Source organism: Lissotriton vulgaris, chromosome 7 (assembly GCF_964263255.1).
Source record: "Lissotriton vulgaris chromosome 7, aLisVul1.2, whole genome shotgun sequence".
Taxonomy (NCBI): domain Eukaryota; kingdom Metazoa; phylum Chordata; class Amphibia; order Caudata; family Salamandridae; genus Lissotriton; species Lissotriton vulgaris.
This window is the reverse complement of record NC_141695.1, coordinates 415,948,012-415,972,519: the sequence shown is the minus strand read 5'-3', so window position 1 is coordinate 415,972,519 and position 24,508 is coordinate 415,948,012. Positions and strand designations below refer to the sequence as shown.

The 24,508-nt window shown below is 43.5% G+C and overlaps 1 protein-coding gene across 2 annotated transcripts in view; it reads left to right on the top strand.

Annotated features, from left to right (window-relative positions):
* The window catches only part of LOC147701768 (sulfotransferase 2B1-like), a 355,754-nt gene that overhangs the window by 293,570 nt on the left and 37,676 nt on the right, over positions 1 to 24,508 (top strand). The window lies entirely within an intron of this gene.

The following is a 24,508-nucleotide window of genomic DNA, read 5'->3' as shown; positions in this document are numbered from 1 at the left end:
TATTATTTATTTGTACTGATGTGGTGCTAATTACAATCCCACCCTATGCCATAACCACTTACCATTGATTTTCAAATTTAGTAACAATTTTAGTGAAAAAGAGTAATTACTGGTCACAATTCATTTTGAAGGTTGACATGAAAGTTTCCTTTATACATATATATATTTATCGGTTGAAGGCTCCGGCCGAATCATGTAGACCCTTGTTTTGTTAGTACAATGCACTAGGCAGAAAAAATAAAATAAAACATACTTGAGGGACACACAACAGACTGTGCCATTTTCCTGCTTGCCTCGGATTTACTGGAGTTTTGACGTTGAAGGTGGTGTGACAGGAGTGAATATCCACACGTGTGTGTGTGTATAAATATATATACATATCCAATCACCACTCCAGTGCTTCGGTCCACCACAAGGAGAAACACGGACTCCAAATAACTTTCCTCACTGCTGGCAACAGTGACTTTTATTTTAACCAGATGCGCAATAAAACAGACAGGATGACGCGTTTCGGCTAACGGTGTACATATATATATCATGCTCAGAAATCTTTGCACTCACGCAAAGACCACAGCTCTCCGGAGGGACAGATCAGGTCCACAGTTTCTTTATACAGGAACCACACAAACGCGTTTCGGCGTTCTGCCTTCGTCCGTGTCAGTGACACTATGCTCCTGACATGTTGATAAAGTTTCTCAACCTCCATGGACACAAACAAGGGACTAACTCCTCTGCGACGACTTAGACGCCATCTTGGAGTGTATATTTACTTCAAGCATTGCTGTCATTCTCATGTAACCTTACAATCAGTTAACATGTAAAAGCATATTTATATATATATATATATATATGTATATAATTCACAGAAAAAAACATAGGTTTCAGGGGCGTTATAGTTAGCTTGACATTTCACTCGTACAAAACCATTGAAATTCCCCCGTTATAGTTAGTTCAGCTAACTATAACTCGCGCGCCTGCAATGCACTGCTGATGATGTCACATATTACATCTCTCATGACATTTTTATACATGCTTATCTCAAGGTCGATGGATGAATAAATGGGTAAATAAGTGTCTAAATGGATAGTTTTTTTGTAAAATTGATTTTATAACTGACTGAATAAGTGTATCTTAGTGAATACATGGGTTAGTGAGTAATGTTTAAATATGTAAATATCTGTATCAGTCTCTCACATTGTGTATAATTGGCTGCATGGGTTGGTTAGTAGCTACATGAGTGTCTATTGTAGTGTAATTCCTATATTCCCAATAGGCTCTGCGCAGTGGAATAATATAGATTTGATGTAGGACTTTGGTCGACTGGGTCTCTTTCGAATATATTAGACTTAATTGTGAGTGCCAGCTAGCTCAAAGGTCACTAGAAACTTTCTTGAATACACAAGAAGGGATTCGTTTCTGCCAACCGCATAAACATGACAACTTTGTTTCCCCAAGAATAAAACTGAACTTCAGAGTTGTGGAAACAATAGATAGTTATTTTACTCAGTCAATCGTGCATGCTTCCTTTCATCAGAGGTGCAGAGAAATAGAGAGAAGGGCATTTTCAATAAAAAGTGTTTATTGAACAGTGTTCCTATTCAAGCAAGTAAAGTGAACTGCTACAATCATAATACTGGTTGCAAAGTATAATGCGTACAGTTAGAAGAGTATTATAAAATACTGTAAAAGCATTGTATGGTTTCTAAACCATAGATAAATACATACATAAATAACAAAGGCTAAAAGTACTCAAGTGGTGCTTTTAAAATATGCCATAAGTAAGTGAGGTGTAGCATAGGTTTAGTTTTCTTTGCCAAGAATCTATCCAAGATTTTTCTTAGGGTCTAACCAGCTCCGTACCTTGGTTTTAGAATGAAGGAGGTCTGGTATCTCTGTCTCAGGACTCGATTTGCCAACACCCCGCGAGGAGAGCTTGGAGACACTGGAGCTGGATTCTCAGCGAGAGAAAGGCAGCATCTCGATCAGTGCGTCAGTTGGAGGGTCGGCTTCCTTCAGCACTTGCTGTAGCGAACTGTGTCGGGCAAGTAGATTATTGAACTGCTCCGAACCACTGTGTGTTTGCTAGGGTAGGTGTAGGCATATTTATACCTTGAAGGTGCTTAGTTTGCCGCAAAGTTGGACATAATAACCTCATCAAAGAACCCCAAGGGAATGGTAGTTCTTTGAAAACTCCATGATTTCTAGGACAAATCAATATTCAAGCAAGGGGATGTCCCTGACTGCTGAAGCAGAGTTTTCCAAAAAATCGCTGTGGCTTTTTGGAACTAGTGGAAGTAGCCATGCCTGTATTTGGACTGGATGGGTTATGTCAAAATATGGATATGTTTTCTATGTCTATATAAGGGCAATGTGAATTATACCTACAAAAGGCATGAATCAGTAAATTACGCTTGAATTCTAAAATGCACACAACACCCACTCCACTTTATTATCTTCGATATTAATGAATTCTGAGCATTTTTTAAAAATATTTAAAGCGTGATGTGTAAAAATCCTTCCCAAAATACATAAAATGCATTTGAAAGGGTTGTACATGAAAGATGAGCATTTGCACTCTACGCAGTTAAAAAAAACAATATTTTCATTCAAAGCATGTAGTGTGACATTGGAAAATGCTTATAAGAATGAGGCATGAAATAACATTTATGCAATGTCTCTCAAAATACAGAAGAAAATTCGACACCATTCCATGACATAATATATAAACGGTTTAGGTTGTGAACAAGGTCAAATGTTGTCATTAGGAAGTTTCTGAGAAATCTCAGTCGCTAAGAAAAAATAGTTCTACTTTAATCAAATTACTTTGTGCCCAAAAAAGTTAAATTTTGGAAAAAGTCAAATCGCTGAAAAATTGAGTTTTTAAGTTGGAAGTATTGTTTTGAAAAGTGAAGGTTGAATAGAGAGTCCTATAGAACGCTGTGTGCTAACTTCAAAAGTCATTACGGTTGTTTGGGGAAAACATTAAATCCTCTAAGTTGGCAAAGAAATCGTCTACCACAGTAGGTGAAAGTTGGGCCACTTCATTAAATAAACCGATAGCGCAAAAATGTGAAGCATCACAGTCAGCGTTAGCCGCATTAGCAATGTTTGTCGGAGATGGAGATGGTACCTGTGTGCCTGTCGATCCACGTATCTCACTGTCAGCAGATTGCGTCTGTGAGATCTCAATGGATGCCGTCATCAGGATTGGTAGCCGCTGGGGACAACACGATGCATGGGCCGTTACTGAACCAAGCAAAGTATCAACATCCGTTGGCAGTGTAAGACAGATGTCCAACACACATTCTTCTCCACATAGCAGACATAGTAAAACAGGTAAGATGCAATCTTGCCAGATTAGTCGGAATGATAGGAACCACATGGTATTCAGGTCTCTTAACCGAGCAAGGTCCAGGATCAGTACCATGCGCTCATGACACCTCATTGCCAGGACAGTGTTCTCTATGGTAATCTGGGTGTCGCTGCTGACCGGACTTGCCATATCAGAGCAGAAGGAAAAAGAATAGTATTCCTGCTACGAGTCACACAATGAGAGGCAGGTCACCGAACACAGAGTGCACGAAGTTTGGAAAAATGCCAAGGACTGCTTCAAATGGTACTAAAAGTCCCGAAAAAACTGTCTTAAACACATGTACAATATCACTGGTATCGGACATGCTTAAGATACGACCTAACATTTCTACGAAATATACGGGGCAGTTTGTGGATAAAAGGGCATGTATCTCTGCAGAGGACTTTGCAACTTGTAGTTAATACGTCTCTTTGGACGAGGTCAGTGGCCCAGTTTTTTGTAAAAGTATGGCTTTTATTCTGCTTAAAGTATCAATTCAAATAGAAGAGATGTTCAGTGAAGGCCATAACAGTGACTCCCCATCTGTCTTAGCTTTAGGAAACAATACTTGCATACAACAAGCAGGCACGGGCCGTGCCGGGCATTATACTGGGTCGGTGACGTCAGGCAGGGGAGGGTCCGGATGGGGGGTTGTAAAATGCGGGATATGGACCATTAGAGGTAAGTACCGATAAAAATAAATCAAACGAATTTCATTGCCCATGCTGCATCACATTTGGCGATGCAGCGTGGGCAACGAAATTAGTTTTATTTATTTTTATCAATACTTACCTCTAATGATCCATATCCCGCATTTTACAACCCCCCACCCTGACCCTCCCCTGCCTGACGTCACCGCCCCAGTATAACGTCCGGCATGGGCCGTGCCTGACAACAAGTGACCCTGGCTCTCACAGTTACGAGATGGGCTTTTCCTCTTCTATCAGTTCCAGCCAGCCCCACTTACACCATAGCCCCCCTTTCCATGGGGCCCAACACAGCCCTCCTTCGCCCCCTAGCCCCCCCTCCACAATGGCGCCCAACACAGCCCTCCTTTGCCCCCCTACCCCACCCTCCCCAGCGACTCTGGTTGCTGCAGGTCATACCAGCCCCACTAACACCTGCCCCCCAAACCCCCCTCCAGCGACTCCCGCTGCAGCTGACCATGCCAACCCAGCTAACACTCAAGCCACCACTCCAACGACCCAATGCACACCCTCCCTCACCCTCAAACCCCCCATCCGCAACGATCCAGTCTCTGAACTCCAGAGCCTCCAAAATATTTCAGAGCCTCCACTCCTCCATCCTTGATCTTACTAACCTCCTCTACCTCGCCGAACTCTCTCTCCCAAACCTCACGCCTCAGCTGTCCTCCCCTCCTATCCCAGAGCTTTCCAAACGCCCTCTACCGACAGCCTTGAGACATCTCCGCCCCCGCAAGCACACTAGCTGCCTATCTGATGAGGAAACCCTTGACCTCTCCCTCTCCTATAACCTTTCCCTCTCCATAACTAACTCACAAGACCTCACTGAGAATGAAATCCAGGATCTTTTCAATGACCATATTACAGCCACTACCCCTCTGTGCCTACCTGTCGTGAGTGCTGCTTACCCCATCTGCCTGGTTGCTATTGAGCCTTACAGATCAGCCCCCCTCCGCAATAGAAGGGCGATCTCAAACAACCTTGCTCCGGTACCCTTGTCCATCCCGACCTCTGCTACTACCCACCTCCCTGATCTGTCTGGGCTCTTAACCCCTTCCGTGCGGCCGCGATTTTCCCTGTGTGCGGCCGCCGGACGAACACGGGCGGGCCGTGACGAACCCCAGCCGTCATCAGCACACGAGCACCGTAGTGCATGACGGCTGGGGTTCATCACCAGCATGGAAGGGGTTAATCAACTGCCGTTCCGCAGTGAAGCATGCAGCAGATGTCGCTGCTCTCATTCATAACAACAACGCAGACCTAGCCATCCTAACAGAATCATGGCTTAATGACGGATCATCCCCATGCCTCGATCTCTTAATCCCTCCCAACTTCAACATTACCAGACTAGACAGACCACAAAACAAAAAAGGTGGCGGAATTGCCTGCATCCATCGCTCCAACCTCCTTGTCACAGAGCTTCAAACAGATTCCACTGGTTCCTGCGAATACCTACCCCTCTCAGTCTGTAGTAACACCACCCTCCTATGTAACCTCCATATTTTTTACAACCCCCCAGGCTCTAATGAATCCTTCACCGATTACCTTATGAAAGTCATCACAACCAAGTATTCCCCCAACACTAAAGACATTTTCCTCGGCGACTTCAAACTGCACTGGAATGACCCCAAGGACCCTCATGTCAACACCATCAAAGACCTCATGACTGATCTTGCCCTGACCCAAGCTTGCCCCCTCCCAACCCACACGAAAGGTGCCACTCTAGACTGGATCATTTCCAAGGAGACAACCATCAAACTCATTTCGATCGACCCTTGCGATTGGTCAGACCACCATGCTATCACCTTCCTGCTACCCGGCACACAGAGGTCATGGACACCACAACCGGTGCTCCCTAAACGCTGGGCCAGAGACACTAAAAACCTCGATCTCAATGAACTTGACTCGCTGCAAAACCGACCTTCCCCTCCCCCCACCACATCACCTCGGTCAGTGACCTATATGATCATTACTCTGCTACAATGTCGAACATTGGATGACCTAGCCCCCTTTAAACTAAAAAGATCTCAAGCAAAAGCTAGAAACCCATGGTTCACTGGTTCCCTCAACAATGAGAGGAGATCCTTCCGACAAACCGAAAGAATCTGGAGACAGCACCCCTCGGCTGATCACCTAAAACTTCTTCGCCAGGCCAGAAATACTTATAACAAGAATATCATCATCTCTAAAAAGGAATTCTTCAGATCGGAATTAGGAAATGCCCAGAACAGACCTCGCAAACTCTTTGAGATTGTCAAACTGCAATCGAACAAACTGTCTAAAACAACTAAAAAATCCCCCAAGTCTCATCTCCTCCGAGGAGTTCTCATTTTTCGCAAACAAAATCAAAGCCCTAGATATCGAACTCAAGACCGCCTTACTCCCCCCTCCGAACTTGGACCTTCCAATGTCTCTCCCCTTGCCGCCATATTCCACACAGAAGAATCTAGCACACTGGTCCGAATTCACACCCTATGATGAAGACGCTGTCGCTAAAATCCTCTCAACCCTGAACCCTAATAACCATTTCAACGACCCGCTCCCCTCGAACTGTCTCGCGACCGTTGCCAAATCTATTATCCCAAGCTGGACTGCGATAATCAACGCCTCTCTCCGACAGGGATCAATACCGGCCTCACTGAAAGCTGGCCAAGTCCTCCCCATTCTGAAAAAGCTGTCTCTGGACCCAGCCTCCCCAGACAACTTTAGACCAATCTCCAACATTCCACTCTTGGACAAAGTGCTGGAAAAGTGTGTCCAAACACAACTAAGCCTCCACATCAACAACTGCCATCTACTCGACGACTGCCAATCCGGATTCAGACCGGGTCACAGTACTGAAACCACCATGCTCCACATTATTGATGATGCTCTTCTAGCCCTTGACCAAGATAAAACCTGTCTCCTGATCCTCCTCGATCTATCCTCCGCCTTCGACACGGTCAACCACGAGATGCTACTCGAACGCCTTATACTGAGAATGGGATTAGATGGTACAGTCCTCGACTGGTTTAGCTCCTATCTTCAAAATCGATCCCAGAGATTCTTAATCAACGGCGAACTATCCGCCCCTTCCTCGGTCACGGTGGGAGTCCCGCAAGGATCAACGTTGCCCCCCACCCTCTTCAATCTCTATCTTGAACCCCTTGCCGAAGTCCTTCGCACTGCAAATATCTCCTTCCATATATACGCTGATGCCACTCAGATCTACATAAAAATCACTTCCCTTGTGGAGATCCTCACCTTGAACGAGGCCCTGAAGCTGACCGTCAGATGGCTATCCTCAAACCAACGTAAACTCAATGCTAAGAAAACAGAGTTCCTTTTAATCTCCCTGCCCAAGATCAACCCTGAGATCCAGACATGGCTTAAAGCCATCACTAAAAAACAGAACAGGTGTGTGGAGGGTCTAGGGGAATAATTTATGACCTGTCTGCTCACTCCCCTGTATCAATATGTAAAACACAAAAGAGCAGACCAGGTCCAAAAATGGTGTGCAACTACCACAGCTCCTGTGAGGTAATAAAGGTGGATGTGTCGAAACAAGTTGTTGGAAACAACGACTGTTACTAACAGAAGGCTAAAGCAATTTCCATCAGACCCCCTTCATGGTGGAGTATTACATCACGTGGAAATTGCTAATCATACCATCCCGAATCCGACCATGCAGTGCCGGTGCGGAAAAGTTGTCAAAAGTATGCTAAAAATGTACATCCTAGAGTGGTATGAATGCAAGGTGTAGCTATACGGTCTCTGTGTACGTATATAGGTACATGTGTGTATTTGAGTGTTGTTTTACATATTGTCCATCTGTTTCTGTTTTTTTGATAGGAAGAAGACGCATATCTTCCCCTTCAGTGGACACTTAAGTATCTAAGTTCATGATGTAGATGTAACTCTTTAGTAGTACATTCTTGTTATTTATTACGCAAATACATTATATGTGGTTGCAGTAGCTATTCCAATTTAAGGTCCTGAAGAAAGCCGGGCTAAATGTCCAGCAGGCTGAAACATGTCGATCATACTGCACAGCGCCACAGGGTAACTCTATTACCCGGCGTGTTTTTAATTCTTGACACTTAGACTCCTGTTCCAACATTGTTTGGAGTCTGGGTAGTCATTTTTTATTCACTTTCACAGTTTAAGCACTGCACTTTTTGCATTCATACCACTCTAGGATGTACATTTTTAGCATACTTTTGACAACTTTTCCGCACCGGCACTGCATGGTCGGATTCGGGATGGTATGATTAGCAATTTCCACGTGATGTAATACTCCACCATGAAGGGGGGTCTGATGGAAATTGCTTTAGCCTTCTGTTAGTAAAAGTTTCCAACAACTTGTTTCGACACATCCACCTTTATTACCTCACAGGAGCTGTGGTAGTTGCACACCATTTTTGGACCTGGTCTGCTCTTTTGTGTTTTACTTAAAGCCATCACTGCCTTAAACTGTTCACCAACCATTGTGGATTCGGCAAAATCTCTGGGAATTACCTTAGACCACAACTTAAACATGCGAGACCATGTCAATGCAATGGCAAAATCTGCCAGATTCCACTTGAGCTACCTATGGAAACTGAAACCCTTTCTGGACGCTCCTGACCTAAAACTTGCAGTCCAATCATTAGTTATTTCTCGACTGGAATATGGTTGCTCCACCCTCTCCGGCTTACCCAGGATCTCGCTAGCTCCCTTAAAAGCCTGCCTCAATGCAGCCGCCAGACTACTTACAGGCTCGAGAAAATTCGATCACATCACTCCTCACTTGAAAGCTTTGAACTGGCTTCCCGTCGAGGCTAGGATCCACCTCAAACTGGCATGCATCACGCACAAGGCCTTACACTCTAACTCCCCTGCGTATCTTGCAAAGAAGCTTGTGATATCTGGAGGAAGCAGAGACTCGCGATCGGCTAACACACTCCTCCTCAGGCCTGCACGCTTTAGGAAAAGAAAAACCTAGAATCGAGCATTCGCCGGTTCTGCACCAAGAATCTGGAACTCCCTCCCTCCGGACATCAGAACAATCGCCTCCTTTGCACGCTTCAAAAAAGAGGCTAAATCCTTCCTCATGGGTAAATTCCTCGGCTAAACATGGTCCTCAGCTACTTAAGAGACTATTGCCTCATCCTGCGACCCTGTACAGTACTTTTATGATTTCCTGCCTATTGTATGACTCGTGTCCCTATAAATACCCCGATGTTTTTTAGTTTCTCATATCCCAAATGTGCAGTATTTGTTGTAATCTCCTGCCCACCTTATGACCCCACTATTTTGTAAGCTCTATGATGTACTGGTTCCTGGGATTTACTGTGCTCTATACTACTCTTAAATATGTAAAGCGCTCTGATACCCTCACGGATCAAGTTCGCTCTCTATAAAACCTTAAAATAAATAAATAAATAATACCCTGGAATCCTTCAACATTATATAGCTCCCGTTTGAAAGCTTCCTAAAAATTGGATCTATCACTGCTGCTGTAGAACCTTGCAGGAGCAAAAAATAAAAGTAGAGGGGAATGAACCACTTGTCCTGTGTTCCCAGGGTCTATGGTAACGTGCGGGGTCATAATAGTAAAAAACCGTCATATGAGAACACAAGCGTCAGGTGGTATATCTTGGTTCTCCGCCATTCAGTGCTGCAACAGCATTATTATTGGGTCTTTTCCTTTGTATGTTATGCTGACCTCTACATGGAGGAAGACCAACTTGAATGACAGTAGTGGCCAGGAATAAAAAGAGGACGTATTAGTGCTCAAGTGGGTGTGGTATAAAATTCCTTATATCCAGTCTCAAGTGTTTTTTTTCTGTAGAACACTGGTATAGGAAGTTAAAAACAAAGTTGTGTGTTTCTAGGCCTAGTTACTAGCCTAGTGAGAGCGGTCAACATGTTTCAGCCTCCTGGCACCTCTAGAGGCTTTCGTCAGGACCAGGTGATAGGAGTACATATTGGCTCTTACATGAAGGAATGGTGTACTCACCACCTTTATGTTTAGGAGGTAGATAAATTGTATCTGTATCTTATTTCAAACGTGTTTATGGCGGCATCGAGGGATTCAGCCAGCTCTGCAGACCTGTTGCGGTGCTGCTGTCATGAGGACTTGTTCTGACTCTAATTCCTCGGGAGATAAGGAAGCTGAATGAACTACAACTTCTTCTTTTTCCCCCTCCAATGAATTTTTTAACCTTGCAGGTGGCAGGATAAGTTGTTCGAGGAACCTTTACAGGCTCCATGTAAATTAATACCCTGACATAAAAGTGTACCACTTAGTGCGCTTTTACATTGTGTACCACTAAGAAATACTTATTTTCCCCCACTCCAACATCTGTGTGTGTATGGTAATTCCCAGGTTGACTTTATGTATTCCTTACCCAACCTTTCAAACACGGTGACTGGTATATGTTTCAAACAGTATTCAAAATTGAAAATTATGACAGGCACACTAATTATCCAGTGTAATAGTCATTCTGTTGTAGGTTTTTCTGAAACAGTTAATGGTAATCGTTCCTGTTTTTCAATACTCAGCACCTTATAGTCTGCTCCTCTTTGTGCCAAAGTGATTTGTTTATCTGTAAGGTTATATACAGAAAACAAAGACGTGGTGTTGATTAGACTCCACGGCACATATCCAGAACGAAGATTTTGAAACATCCAACCTAAAAGCATTATAGAACATAATTGCGACTGTCCATGCTGTATCATAAGCAAGTCCTGTTCCATTATGTCCATGGCAGAGGATACTATGCTTTCCAAAGAATACATTCTGTAAGACAGGGTTGTTAACACATCTCTGAATTAACACGATCAATTTTTCGTATTCTTTCTGCAGGTTCTGCCTGTGTCACTTTCCAAGCTTCATTATAAATGGCGTATATACCAGCGTATATGAATCATTTATGACGTCGTTTTGTCGGACCTTGTAAGCCGTCCCTTAAATCAACGCCATCCTTAAGTAAAGATCAGTGATGTTTAACCTCTGTTGGTGTGGATTTCTGTAGTCACTGAAGGCACAGTTTTCCTATACTGTAAGTTGTTACTATGCCTGGATGTTGTCTCTGGACATATCTTGGATCTGGCCTACTTACTGTAAACCCTTGTCTCTTGTTAAGGAATCTATCTTGACAGTTATTTGTGTCTGTGGGCCAGATTACCCATTTCTTCAATTCAGGATCAGTTCTGTTTTTTAGAAAAATAGTTTTTACGTCGATCCCTCCTTCTGAAGTGTTTTTACTATCAGGTATAGGTGTAGGTATGGACGGTTTGTTCACATCTTTGAACAGTGTTTTTTAAAAACATTATTTGTTCAGGGATAATGCAGGCTCGAAATAAACCTTCTATTCCCTGCACCTGCCAGTCTTTTGAACCCCAGACGCTTTTTGTTTCTATGTTGTCACTCCAAAAGTCGAAACCTAATGAGGACAACTGGGCATAAAAGGCTGCAGAACAAATTTGCTTAGTATTAGTCACCATACTATTAATTCCTGTCTTAATAACATTTTTAAAATATAAGGTCTCTCGATTTGAGACATTAAAGTATGGAAATTGTCCATGACATATTTTTGAGCTACCTTTTGGTGGCGTTGGACAATGTTCCCATTGATTGAAAGTATAAACATTTCTAGGGTTTGCAGATTTGTGCAGGTAATGAGGACCATAATGATTATAACAGTACATTTGTGCATAATCTGATGAACCTTCCAAGTATTCATGTTTTGTGAATTTAGCAGACATCTCTAAATCTGACATCATATTATAAACAGTTTCAAAGTCCCAATCATCAGAAAACGTGCTGTGTGAAACAAAGTCACCCAAAAAACCTTGAATTGATGTGGGATCTTCATCAGCTCTGCAGGGCCATAGATGTCATAATCAGTTCTGTCCCATGCTATACCCCCAGGTATAGGAGTGGCTGTGCTGTTTCCTGATATCAAGTCTCTTTGTTCACGATGAGATGATTTGTGTGGCTTCAGGAGCAAGTTGATGTTCTCACTTGCTGTGTCCATTGTACTATATCTTCCATTTATCAGCATCCCCAAAGTTAATACCATGATTAGCCAAAGTAGAACAAGTACGCCTAGCACAATACAAAGTTCAACCCATGGTGAAACCAGATAAGTTTTTTCAAGTTGCTGAAAGAGTTCTGTTACTTGATCTTTAAAAGTTTTATTTTCTGGCATCATTTCAGGCTCACTGGGATCCGCAGAAAACGTATCAAAGTTGATGAAATAGCCAGAGGAAGTTCTGTCAATTGTTGGAATCAGGATTTATTGAAAGCACTGGGGCTACTGTATCCTTTGTCATATCAGTGTAGTCAGATGCTACATCATTGTAGACAAGAGTGTCTTGACGAACTGTTATTTGGGTCTCAAGAGGCACAAGTTCCATAGCTTTATTGCTTAGTCCTTTGTTCTGTGCTGCTGAGTCTTCAAATGTTATCAGTCTCTCAGTCTGAACCTCTTGGATAGTAGCAAGATTTGGTCTTCTGCTACATCTTTGGAGCCCACTTGGCCTACTACTTATTATTGGCCACATGATGTGGTTTGACCAGGTTGATGGATACGAACCTGTTCTTCTTTCTTCCAGCAAGGGGCAGCAGTAACACTGTTCTTGATCAGTGGATTGCTAGCAAAGGTACTGGTTTTCTGTAAGGAGGCCCAAATTCCTTCTTATCCGTGATCTTTTTCTCTGACTAGATCCCCAATCTTTACAATCCAGATAGGCCTTGCTCGGACGGTTGGTTCTCCTTCAGTGGCCGTTGGCTTCTGTATTGTGTTGCTTTGACTTCTCCTTTTCTCGTTTAAGTCCTGCAAAACAGCCAAACGGTCTTTGATATCAAAGGGTTTTTGTTCCACCACTGAAGTGTGATGATCAAGGTCCTGGACAAGCATTCTAGTACCAAAAAGGATTTCATATGGAGTGATTCCACCCAGAGAATTTCTTGGCAGATTATTTAAACTACGTTGGACAGTTATTAGATGTTTGACCCACCCGTCACCCGAGCCTAATACCCTAGCTATTATAGATTGCTTTATGTCCCGGTTTTTTCTTTCCACTACAGAATTTCCCTCAGGATGGAATGGACTTGAATACCGCAATGTAACAGTCAGATTGGCCATGGCCTCCTTGTAAGCTTTGGAACTAAACTCAGGACCCTGGTCAGAATGTAGCGTGCCGACTGCGAATGTGGTGATAAAGACTCGCAAATCTTTTATAACTGTTCGGGCGTCAGCCAAGCGCTGAGGCCACATCCAAATTAATCTTGAGCATGAATCCACTGCAACCATGATATATTTGTAGTTAACATCCCTCTGTAAGGGACCACAGTGGTCCTGGTAAACGCATGCTAATGGTTTATCTGAAAATTAAAGGGGCGTCTGCGCCGGGCGTTTCACTGCTAAAACCTTCATTTTCTAGCATATTTCACATTCCGAAACATAGTTTCTGGTCTGTTTCCTCATGCGCGGCCATCAGTATCTTTGTTTTAATAATGACACTGTGGCGGAAACACATGCGTGTGCAAAGGTGAGCCCTTCATGTGCTGCTAAGATTAGTCCGAATCTTTGTTCTGTGTTTGGATTTACTCTATCCCCCACTCCAGGGATTTGAGAAAAAGAAACATTATTTACATCAGTTATATATGAGTACTTGAGTGGAAAGCCTTATGGTAACATTTTACCGCTGTCTTTATTGGAAGCGGCTACAACATGCATTATTTCACTGTCTATTTTTGTTTTTGAATGAGTGATTGCAGCTAAGGAAGCCGTTTGCACAGCTGCCTTCGCGGCTTCATCATCCAATGAATTCCCTTCAACGTGAACGCCATCAAGCTGATGACTCAGTGTAAGGATCACATGATTCTTTTGTAGTTCTTTCTGTAATTGAACTACTTGTTCCCAAAGCAATTTATGCTTGATTGTGCCACCTTTTGCATCTTTTAAAAGATTTTTAACCCAGTTCTGCAAGTATTCATTGTAAGATTGAACGCAGTAAGACAAATCGGACACTATGAATGTGGGGAATTCGTTATCTGTATTTTCAAGCGCCATCTTGAAATCCTGTAGTTCAGCTCGCTGAGCTGTAGTGTCTCCGAGAGATTGTGTTTTTGTGACCATAGGTCGGAATTTACCATCGCACCAGCAAACTTTAACAATCATGCACGGAGCACTATAGGCTTCTTTACCCCCAATTGCGGGCTGTGCTGATCCGTCTGTATAAATTTTATATTCGTACTGTTCCAGAGGCAGACTCTCAGCAGGCACAGGACATTCTTGTTCGTATTATACAAATTCTTGAGTTTTCAAATAAAGGTCAAAAACGTATTCAACGTCTGTTACAGCAAGAGATTAACCCATTGTATCCATCTCGAATGTAAAGCCTTTGCATTCAGAATGCTTGCTTTTGTCACTGCTTCTAAGGCAGGTACAGGAGTAACCGCCATTATGCGTTTACCCTGTGCGAGAGCTCTCTCTTTTGCTACTGCAGTTTGAACCGCTGTCAGAGTTATTTCTGTTGAAGTGAATTTCATTTCAGCTTGTGTATACAAGTGTGATTTGTAAGCAATGGGTACTTTTTCACCTTCATTAAAGGTTAAGTAAGTAAATCAGCATCTTCCTGGGATTATTCTGATTACAAGGTTGCATACGTTTACGCGTGTCTGTAAATGTGATGTTGCTAGCATGTCTGTTTGCACTAAATGCAAAATTTCTGTGTATTTTTTAGTCCAATTAGTAGTTTTGAAATCAGGTTTGATTAATTTGTAGAGAGGTTTAACCCTGTCTGCGTAATTTACATTGTACGTTATTCAGAAATTTCAGAAATCTAAAATTGATTTGTAAGTTTTTCAGCGTTTTTGGAGGTTGGAGCAGCGCACACTTTTCTAAAAAGTTGCCTGCCAGGCTTTTGCCTTCACTTGATAATTCGTATCCTTGAAAAAGGACGTTGAGGTGGGCAATTCTTGATTTCTTAAATTTAAAATTGTACCCTTCAGAAGCAAATTCAAATATAATGGTATTCACTCTGTTCAAGTGCCTGTCCAAATCATCGTCTGTTAGATAGATGTCATCGACATAAGATAATGCCTCATCATCATACGTTTGTGGTAATTCTGTTACTCTAGCTGAAAATAACCCTGGACTATTCCTGAATCCCTGGGGGAGACGACAGAAGTGACGCTGTGTTCCCATAATTGAGAAAGCGGTCCTGTTCCTTCTTTCAGGTGCAATGTTTTGACGGAAGAAACCGTTAGAAATATCTAATGTGGTTATATATTTTTTATGCACTGTTAGAACCTGGGATGTCAGGTCACCTAGGGTAGCCTGGCCTAGGGCAAGACATGCATTTCAGAGGCACAAGTGTGAAGGTTGCAAACCACCCAGCAGTAAATCCACGCAATAACACTTAAAAAGGACACTACACCAATTTGTTAAGAAAATATGTACTGGTTTATAAAAATAATATACTCTGCTCTTTGGTTTCAAAATTTACAACTTAGGCATTTCAGTTTGTCTTTGAAGCATTAACTACACTTTTAAGTTCTAAAACATATTATCAATCAGCATTTGCAGTACATTATATTTGTCAGACCTCTTAACCAAAACTGGCAGGTAACACTTATACTCCAATAAATCAGTTATGCATTTACTGTGCTCTGCTTTACTCCTCGGCAACTTCCCTTCACAGCATTACTTTAGAAGAGAAGATCAGCACTTACAGATTTGCTAAGTTAACTCAATATTCAACAACAATAGTGCATTTTATCAGACTCCAGCATTAGTTAGAAAAGGTTACCTCTAAGTGCACTATACTTGTCTCCCACAGCACATACAACCCCCTCTCCCTAATACACAGTCACTGAGGGTTTCCTCAAGATACTCCCCACTTTATGTAACACAGCTGTGGAAACTAACAGTGTCTGGGTTATTCTCTGATAACCTCTAGCGTCACTCTCCCCCTACAGAACACCTCCTTACTTGTGCCAGAATAGGAGGTGGTAATCTTGTTGTGCCATAGGAGGAGGGAAATCACTGGGCGGGACAAAAGGGAGCCCCACGCTACCAAGATTCCTCAGCCTCTGGGGCCCCTCAGCTCTTCTCTGCGTGGCGCCAAAACCAGAGTATCAGTTACCGTCGAGTCTCCTCAGCCGCTTTTGGGCTGCACAGATCTCCCCTCCCGCTCTCACCAGCCTCACTGTGGGCCGCTCGAGCAGGGGAGAGAAGTTTCCCTTTTTCTACCGCCGCCGGGGGACTCCTGGCGCTCCTCCTCAGTTCTTCCTCGCTCTGGCAAGGGACGCGCTATGCTTCTGGGCATGCGCGAGGCGCTCACACTGTACCGCCTCTCACCTCACTTCCAGACCCGCCTCCGCTCCCGCCTTTCGCCGCGCTGGCTCCGCTGGCGAGACGCTGCTTCTTCCGGGCCTGCTCAGTTCTAGGCCCCTCCTGCACAAAGGAGTGGGTTCGCTTGGGGCATGCGCGGTAGCGCTCAGTGAACTTCAAACCTTGGGCATATTCACCACGACGCGGCCGGTGCCCCCGGGGTCCTGCAGACGGCGAGATCAGCGCCGCCTCATGAAAACCGGCACCCTTCAAATCGCCTCTTCAGCCACAACTCGGCGCCGATCCCCACGCTGTCACAGGGGCAGAACAGCCCGATCTTTCCTGGCCACTGCTCCCTCAGCGCCCGCTGCTCCTCTCAGTTGGTGCTCAACCACTGAACCAGGGCAGCTCACCAGGCACTGGCTTCACTCCACAGCAGGTGAGAGATGACACTCTGCGGGGTGATTAAGCTAGGGGACAGTCGCTGTAACCAGGGCAGGATTTTATGGAGGACTGAATAAAAGGCTGGGGGGCCACAGGGATTAGCCCTCCTCCATTGAAGGGAATCTCAGCAGAAGTCTTTTCACTGGGCAGAGGACTGCAACCCACAGTGCTGTAGGCTCCTTCTCCTGTCCACCTCCCTATTCTTTCAGTCCAGGGATTAGTCAGGCGCCCAGGGTCTCCCTTAATCATCCACAGCGGGGACAAGACAAGGATCCCAAAGGAGGAGTAGAGAAGTGGATTAATTAGGCTGCTTCCCAGTCCAGGAGATCAACCCTTTCACTAGCCTCCCCCCACCTTCCAAGATAGCCTGTCCTCCAGCTGACTCTCTCAGGTAGACAAAATGGCTGCCCAGCATTCCGCCTTATATAGGCTGACCCTCAGTGGTCCAGAAGGGACCAGAAGGTTCTGGAACGCCCTATACGAGTCTATGGGCAAGTTCTGGGTTTGGCAGTTAGGGCAGTTGGTAGCCACCATTTTGTGGTTCCAACTTTTCCTGTCAGAACAGGCCTCTGGGCCTGAGGTGAAAAACTATGAGGGGAAAAAGAACACCTATCCCCTTGACCAACACCTAGAAAAAGTTAGTGGACAAAAATTATTAAGGGTATGAGGGGCAAAAAGGGGACAAAATAAATAATAATTTGGAGGGACTACGCAAAAAGCCAGACAGGTCTAACACGCTCAATGTTATGTTATGTTATAGAGGGTTTTGTAGCGTATTCAAATACTCGAGAGTTTCCTGGTGCATGCACAGACAGTGAGAAAGTGATCAGAAAAAGAAAAGAATTACTTAACCATTTTGACAAGGTGAGTTTTAGTGTTTTTTTAAAGAGCTTGAAAACCTGAGTGTGCTGAAGCTCCACAGGAAGGGCATTCCAGGCAGCCACAGCTTTCACAGAGATAGACTGGCCACCTAATCGCACCCTTTGAAACCGTGGGATGACAAACCGACACTGAGTGGAAGAGCGAAGGTGGCGGTTCGGAATATACAAGACAAAGTGTCTCGTCAGATACACTGGCCCTTGACCATTAATGGCCATGTGAGATAAAATGAGGGCCTTAAATAGCACCCACTGGGCAAATGGGAACCAGTGCATATCACTCAGATACTGCCGGACACTAGATCTCTGCGAGATGTTAAGTAGGAGTCTAGCCACGGCATTCTGTATGATCTGGAGTCGCCTGACCAGATAAGCCGGGATGCCAATGAACAAAGCATTGGAATAATCAAGGCGAGAGAGGATGAGGGCATGCGCTACCATTTCTTTGACCTCCCTCGGAAGCAAAGGAAAAAACCTTCGAAGAGCCTTAAGGGTACCAGAGCATACTCCGGTTAGTTTTTTAATGTGTTCTTCAAACCTTAAATTTTCCCCAAACCAAAGTTTTTTGCCAGATCTCCCACAGAGTTGGGGCGAGGCACATTGGGAGGCCACAGTGATTCTCTAAATATGGCAGGGAACTGGCCATAGAGGAGTACTTCCGATTTTTCATCATTGCATGTGCGAGCCAGCGGAAGAACGATGAGAGGCAGGTCTGAGCAATCTTGGTGTCCAGGTCCGAGCCCTGCCAAGTAAATGATAATTGGGTGTCATTCGCGTAGGCTATAATTTACGCACCCAGTTCCTCCGCTAAAAAGATCAAGGGGGTCAGGTAAGTGTTAAACAGCAAAGGGCACAAAGTTGACCCCTGAGGCACTCCAGTAGAGAGTTTCTGGACTGAATAGGGGGGCATCCAAACCTGCTGGTTGTCCAAGAACGATGTTAACCATTCCAGAGCAGAGCCGGTGATACCGATGGTTGACAGCCGGGCCAGAAGAAGTTGATGGGGCACCGTATCGAAGGCGTCAGAGAGGTCCAACAAAATCCGAGCCGCCCTGCCACCTCCATCTAGGCACTCCCTGATAGCCTCAGACATTTCAACAAGTGCCGCTGCGGTGCTGTATGAAGCATTGAACCCAGATTGAGCAGGTGCAAAGCATTTGATGTTTTCACAAAGGCTTCCAGCTGGCGAAATACCACATTCTCACAAACTTTTGCCAGCACTGGCAGGAGAGAAATGGGACGATAGTTAGATGGAACCAATGGATCAAGCCCCGATTCTTCGAGAAGGGGTAGCTGTTTGGCCTGCTTCCAACACGTAGGAACAGTAGACATCTGAAGGGAGAGATTAATGATCTTGGTTACCTCTAAGCTAACCACCTCTTCTAACCCACCTAAAACACGAGCCGGGCAAGGATCAGTGGGTGAGCCAGACTTCAATGATTTCAGAATAGCTAGAATAGCAGGCTCAGCTGCCTATAGAAAATGCCTGAACTGGTTGGCTGGGGGGCTAAGGGTCAGTGGGAATGCAGAGGAAGCACTCTTCTGATTGGAAAGAGCTGTTGTGTTTTATCTAGGACCCTAATTAAATATTTCATATTTAGTAATAGCCAATGCAAACCAAATGCGGCAAGGCTACTTCCTTATACTCCTAGAAAGCACGACGAGTTCATACAACATACCAAACCTCCAGCAACCTGGGAATTCACTGTGCTTATGTTTTGATTTGTCTTAGAACTCCTGCAAGCACTGAAGAAACGGTCAGTTCTTAGTGACATCTTTAATTGACGTCTTATGTCCAACCTTACGTCAAACACAGCACCTTCCTGGTATAAATATACCAGCATTTGCCTTAAGCAACACACGGTGGTGTGGAGCAGAGCAGCTATCTACTATCCGAAGCCCAGCTGATGTGAGTACCGAAGGAAGCTGTCCCTCCCATTTGACGCACTGAGAAAGACGCTGTCTTTTTCTCCTGCTGAGAAAATCCAGCTCCGGTGTTTCCAGTCACCCTCGCGGGTTACTGGGAGATCGAGTCCTGAAAGCGAGATACAAGACCTCTTCCATTCTAAAAACCAAGGTACGGAGCTGATTAGATCCGTAGAGAATTCTTGGGTCAGATACTTGGCAAAAACTAACTTAACTTAAACTGTAGCCCATCTACTCCTTCCCACGTACTAGGCTTAGGTTAGGTACACCGGGGTAGGCATATTTAGAAGCACCAGTTGAGTACGTTTAGTCAAGCTTTTATCTTTGTATGTAACTGTATATATTTTATACCTTTTAAGTATCATATGGCTCAGAAACCATATCAATGCTTTTACAGTATTATTTTGTAATACTCCTTTTACTGTACGCACTGTACTTTATAACAAGTATTGCAATCATAGCAATTCATTTCTCTTGCATGAGAAAGAAGACTGTTCAATAAATAACACCTTTTTATTGAAAACGCCCGTCTCTCTATTTCTCTGCACTCTGGTGAAACTAAGTATGCATAACTGACTGAGTGAAATAGCTATCTATTGTTTTCACATGACTCTAGATATATACTCCTTATTCTGGGGGAGCAAAGTTGTCATGTTTATGCGGTTGTCAGAAGCTGAATCCCTTCTTGTGTAATCAGGGAAGTTCACTCCTCCCTGTTCATTCGAGAAAGTTTCTAGTGAGCTAGCTGGCAAACCTAAATTAAGTCTAACATATTCAATAGAGACCTAGTCGACCTCAGTCCTACGTCTAAACTATTGTGTATGTTATTCCAATGCGCAGAGCCTATTGGTAAAATAGAAACTACACTACATGGCGCCCAACGTTTGGTATGGCGATAATCTAACGCAAGATACTAGAGTAGCTCAGTCGTGCTTTTTCACACAGACTCCTTTTCCCATAAAAACTCCAATAGACGTCTGGAGTGGGTGAAAGGTTAATATCCACCGGAACTTAGTAGGGTGAGAATCCTATGTATTAGTTTACGGTATAACCAACGTTGAAGGATACAGTGTTCCGAAATATTGTGCACCTAATCTTTTGTTTCCTCAAAAAAACTTGCTCTGCAAGACACTTTTCATTAAATAATGTTGCTTAATGGCGACAACAACGAAACCGGTGAGGCCGCAGTAAATGCGAATCAACAGGGTGCAGACCTTACAGGGTTGAATGAATACGACCGTGATGCAGTAATCATCCCGGCCAACATAAGAAAAACCATAACTATAAAACTTATAGAAAATGGAGTAACATCAAGAGGTGGTACGGTCATATTTGTGGTAGAGGCACATGAGTTTCGGCAGACAGAGGTATTCTATTCCTGGATAACTTTTCCAGCAGCAAATGCTGTAACACATGAGTTCCACTTCTACAAAGTAGCGGAATCTCCAGAGCAATACTCTCCTTTTGAGGAAGTTGAAATTCCACTAACCTACCAAGAGCACCTGCTCTTGTTTAATGGCGCCCTAGAACATCAAAATCACATTACCAGGCTAGGTCCATTAGGTAGACCAGGTACACACCACAGCCAGCTACACACCACATCCTGACATTGAAACAATGCCAGCCAGAGATCTTTTAGTTCAGTTAAAACAACTAATTAAAATACATAGACAATTGGTCCAATATGTCATGCGGACTTCAACAGTCCAACCTGCAATTAAACTTCCACAAAACACCCCTCATCAGGGGAACACAAATAAAATTACACCACAGAATATACAATCATGTCTTGGTAAAACACCTACAAAACGGGAATAAATTCCCTTCTGGTTAGCTCAAAAAATCACTCAGAGGCGGTATTTTCTGATACTACCCCTCACGAAAAAACACAGAATTCTGACTATCTGCCTCCCAATGGGGATCGCACCACATGTGGAGGACTGTGACACTTGGGGCACAGTCTTTGCTTCTATCTACACAAAAAACACATGGTCTATGGCGGTTATACCAGATGTACTAAGACAGATTCAAAATGAATACGGTCCAGAACCTGCTTTACCTCTGGGTATGAAATTACTAACAGACTTTAAGCAGGTCTCGGCTATATTATTAGCCAACATTAAAAGGGAAGCAGCATGTGTGGCGATCCGCCAAAAATTGAAGGAGACAGATATAACAGACCAACCTTTTGAGCTCGGAAAAATAACAATTTCCCAGAAAGAAGGTAGCAAGTAATAAAATAAAACATGCCGAAAATCCTGAGGACACAACTGAAAAATGGAGAGTGGGCCCAGACAATGCTACACAGCGCAGCAGAAGTGAGCATAGCTCGCAAGATCCTGATGAATCTTCTGGAGACAGTGGACACGAATGAATACATTCAAGTGGAAACTGCAGACACCCGAGTGAGCGTGCCCCATAAACTGTTCGAAATAACATTGCGTATAGAGGGAGATAAAACTAGGAAAATAAAAAGTCTCTTTTGGGAGAATCTATGGAAAGGCTATGTCATCCTTCTAGCAGAAAACACCAGAGTTTGTCAGGGAATGCCCACATGGCGAAGAAATGATTATGCCTGACTTCTCAAATCACATTCCAATACATAAAAAATACACACTTGCTAGAAAATGGGCAGTGGCCCAAGCCCCATGTAGGATGGGATGAGGACGCTCCTCATCATAAAATCTAGTTAAAAAATCAACCTACTGACCGAGGCAGTATCCGGTTAAGTAAGAAGCTAAAAAACAAGTAAAAGAAATGTTAGATCAACTTGAATATCCGGGGGTAATTGAAACATGCACCTCACAAATTAACAATCCTTTGTTTCCTGTCTCCAAGCCAGACAATTCATATCGTCTAGTTTTGGACTACAGACATCTACATTCTTGCTGTAAAACTTTTGCAGTCCAAAACTCACACAGTGCAGCACTAATGAATAACATCGTGCGCAAAAAATATAAAACAACATTAGATATATCTAATGGACTCTTCTGTCAAAACATTGCACCTGAAAGCAGGTATTTGACCGCTTTCTCAATAATGGGGTCGCAAAAACTATTTTGTCGTCTCCCACAGGGATTCAAGAACAGCCTAGGATTATTTTCAGCAAGGGTAACCGAGTTACTACGAATTTATGATGATGAGGCATTATCTCATGCCGACGACAACTATCTTACAGATGTGACCTGGAGACTCACTTGAAAAGAGTGAACACCATAATACTTGGGTTTGCTTCTGAAGGGTACAAATGTAATTTAAAAAAATCTAGAATTGCCAATTTAACTGTCCTATTTTTAGGATATGAATTATCAAGTGAAGGTAAAAGCCTGGCAGACAACTTCTTAGAGAAGTGTGCTGTACTCCAAGCTTCAAAAATGCTAAAAACCTGCAATCAATACTAGGTTTCTTGAATTTCGGAAGAACATACATTTTAAATTATGCAGAGAGGGTTAAACCTCTCTACGAACTAATAAAACCAGATTTTAAACCAATTAATTGGACTCAAAAACACACAGAAATTTTAGGATCACTGCAGACAGATATGTTAACTAAAACAAAACTACAAACACGCGCGAAGGAACGCAACCTTGTAATCCAAATCATCCCAGGAAGATGCGGATTCACATACCTGACCTCTAATGAGGGAGAAACGGTACCAATAGCTTACAAATCACATTTGTACACACAAGCTGAAATGAAATTTAGTTCAACAGAAAAAATTCTGACAGCGGTTCAAACGTCTGTAGCAAAAGAAAGAGCCCTAGCGCAAGGCAAAAGGATATCTGTGTTAACAGCAGAATCAGCCATAGAAGCATTAACAAGCCCACACAATCTAAATGCTGTGGCATTAGATCCAGAATGGATACAATGGGAAAATTCTCTTACTGCAGAAGATGTGAAACACTATTTTGATCCAAAAATGAAAAAACTAGAAAATCTAGAATACGAACATGAATGTCCTCTGCCGATAGAAATTCTGCCTCTTGAACAATACGCCTGTGTTATCTGCACGGACAGATTTGCACAACACTACGTTGTGGAAAAACAGATTTACAATGCAGCATGCGCAATTGTTAAAGGTCGCTGGTGCTTAGGTAAATTCAGACCGATGGTCACTAAAACTGAATCACTCAGAAACTGTTCAGCTCAGCGAGCTAAAATAATATCCTTAAAAATGGCGCTGGAAAATGCTGATTGTTAATTCCCAACACTAATAGTGTGCGATTCGCATTACTGCGTCCAATCTTACAATAATTCCATGCAGAACTGGATAAAAAAGGGTTACAAATATTAGACAGGTGCCACAATAAAACATAAAAAACTATGGGAAAAAGTGGTTCTTTTGCAGAAAGAACTACAAAAGACTCACGTGATACATACGCAGAGTCTTCAACGTGATGGCGTTCACGTTGCAGGGAAATCATTGGCTGGCAAAGCCACAGCGGCGGCTGATCACTCGGCTTCCAGAATTTTAAAAAAGCGTACGAAAACACAAATAGATGGCGAAACGCTACTTGCAGTAAAAGCCTCAATGGAAGGCAATTATGCGGCGTTACCTCTAAACTATCCACTCAGTAATACATACATAATTGATGTGAACTTCATTCCGTTTGCTCAAATCCCTGGAGTGGGGGATAGAGTAATTCCAAACACGTACCTGAGAGTCTTCTTGATACCAGAAGCACATATGGGATTGGGTCTGAGGCACGAAGAGATCATGAAATCTCTAATAGAACTACAATCTCAATGCTGGTGGCCGGGGATGAGCGTAGAACTTTATAAATTTGCAATGAATTGTGAGGACTGCAACAGAGATCGTAGTTGTGAACCGGACCAGACACCAGCCCAGACACCACTATTAGAAAGCATCAGGGTATCTATGCGCAGACGTCC